Source organism: Canis lupus, chromosome 9, assembly GCF_003254725.2.
Source record: "Canis lupus dingo isolate Sandy chromosome 9, ASM325472v2, whole genome shotgun sequence".
Classification (NCBI taxonomy): Eukaryota; Metazoa; Chordata; class Mammalia; order Carnivora; family Canidae; genus Canis; species Canis lupus.
In genome coordinates, this window is record NC_064251.1 from 51561396 (window position 1) to 51563732 (window position 2337).

General features: G+C 77.1%; 1 protein-coding gene across 1 annotated transcript in view; it reads right to left on the reverse strand.

Annotated features, from left to right (window-relative positions):
- The window catches only part of BRD3 (bromodomain containing 3), a 34547-nt gene extending 32916 nt beyond the window's left edge, over positions 1-1631 (reverse strand). Inside the window, exon 1 of the mRNA XM_025475687.3 lies at positions 1475-1631. The gene's annotated coding sequence lies outside the window, so the exon portion shown is untranslated. The remainder of the gene's footprint in view (positions 1-1474) is intronic.
- Between the last annotated feature and the right edge of the window lie 706 nt (positions 1632-2337).

Below are 2337 nucleotides of genomic sequence, written 5' to 3' on the forward strand. Positions count from 1 at the left end.
CCTTGTCCACTTTAAAGCCAAAACTGCTCCCCCCAAAAAACACCAGGCCGCTTTGTGTAGGCTTGAGGATCTCCTGGGGCCACTCCATGGACCCAGGAAAAGCAGCTCCATCTTGAAGGAAAGACTTAAAGGAGACAGCCAACAGCGCTCCCTTGTCCCTCTCACTGGGGTGGGGGACCGTGAAGATGAGCCTCCGGGATCCCTTTCCTTGGTTTCCTTCTGATGCACAACAGCCACCCCACACCCACCGGCTAACTTTGCAGTCCACAACCAAGTTAACGCCCGGAGGCGGGAGGGGGGGGGCGACACACTAGTTCTGCACGCCTGGGCGGAGAGCTTCCAGCCAACGTGAAGGGTCGCAGGACACTGAGGGGCTGGCCCAGCACAGGGAACTCCCAGGGGGGGCCCCCCCAGCTCCATCCTGTGTCCAAAATTGTCCCCGGGCTCCCTAGGCCCCCGGGGAAAGGAGGCCGCCCAAGGCCTCCACGCTAGCCCTGCCCCCTAGGAGCAACCGGTGGGGAGAGCTCCCGGGCCCACCGCTGTATTCGCGGGGGAGCCCACTTGGGCCACGGAGACGGTCGCGGTTTGCGTGGCGGGCATCCCTCCCCGACGGGCTGGTGCCACGGTCACGCCGGTGCCAACCCGGGTGGGAAAGAAGGCAAGCACCCCGCTCCTCCCGCTCCTCCCGCCCCCAGCCACCCTCGCCCGGATTAAGCGCTTTTCAGGCGGATTTCAAAACGGGAACTGGGTCTCCTCCGGGCCTGGCGGCAACGACCCAGCAAGTCCAAGGGGCTCCAAGTCAGCGCCGGGCCCCCAACTCTGGCAGGAAGCCTCCCCGCGCCACTCCGAGTCGGGCCCGGGCCTGGTCTCGCCCCCCGCCCCGGCGGCGGCGCCGGGCCCCCAGCGCCCGCCCCGAGGGGCCCGCAGGCAGGGCTGGAGGGCGGGCGGGCGGGCGGGCTCCGGGAAAGTGGCGCCGGGCGCACGGCGGGCCTGGGACGCCGCCGCGCACCTTCCCCCTCCGCGTCCTCCCTCGGTCCCCCCTCCGAAAGATGGCGGGCAGAGGAAAGGGGGGAAAAAATCCCTTCCGCGAGGGAGGGCGCGGGAGGCCGGGCTGGCGCGGGGCGCGCGGGCCGTGCCAACTCCGGGCTGCGCGCCCCAGCTGCGGCGACGCCCCCAGCCCGGGGCGCGGGCGGCCGGGAGGGCGCGGGCGAGGGCGAAGGGGAGGGAGCCCGCGCCGCCGCCGCCGCCGCCGCCGCCGCCGCCGCCGCCGCCGCCGCCGCGACCCCGGGCGGCCGCCGCGCTTTGTTGCATCGTGGCCGCGCACAAAGGCGGCGGCGGCCCGGGCGCCCGACTCCCGGGACGCGCCGGCGGCCCGCGCGGGGCGCACGGGGCCGCGCTCCCCGGCCCGCCCGGCCCGCCGCCGCCCGCGCCGCCCGCCGCCCCGCGCGCGCAAGGAAGCAAGAGAAAGGCGTACTTGGCCTCGGCGGCTCCGGCGGCCGTCCCTCCCGGCCCGCGCGGCCGGCTCCTCTTTGGCTCGCCGGCCCCGGCAGCATAATAGACGCGCCGGAGCCGAGCAGGGCTCATGCGCTGCGCCGCGGCGCCTGGCGGGAGTCGTAGTCCGCGGCCGGGCCCGCGCCAGGGCCGCCCAGGGGAGGCCGCGGCGCGCGGACTACATGTCCCGGCCCCGCCGGCGCCGCGCCCCGCCCCGCGCGCCCCCGCCCGCTGCCCGCCCCGCCGACCCGGCCGCGAGCGGGCCCGGCCCGGGGGGCGCGCGGGGCGGGGCGGGGCGGGGACCCCCGGCGGCCGCCCCCAGCCCGGGGCCCGCGCCGCCCGCCCTCCGTCCGCGCCGCCCGCCCTCCCGCGCGGGGGGTGGGGAGGAACTTGCTGCTACGGGCGAATTTCCTGGTGCCCGCGAGAGGCGTGGAAAAGGCAGGAGCGCGGCCGACACCCGCCCGCCCGCCGCCCGCGACTCCCGCCCGGGGACCCCGGAGCCGGCGCCCCCGCGCCCCGGCCGCGCACCGTTGGGGCGCCGCGCACCTGCCGAGCCCCGTGTTTGTAAACAAACCGCGCGCCTAATTAGCCCGGCGGGGGCGCGCGCGGGGGCGGGGCGGGGCGTCGGGGCGTCGGCGCGCGCGCAGGGGCGGCCCCGCCCGGGGAGGAGCCGCGCTCGGCCGCGCCCCCTCGAGCTGCCCACCTCGGCCGGGGCGCGCGGGGGCGCGGGGCGCGGAGCCGAGCCGGGGGCTACGACTAGCCGGGGATGCGCCTACGCCCGCGCCCGCCAGCCTCACTTTCCCCGTCTGCCCCGGGGAGCAGGGGGCAGGAACAGCATCCCGAGAT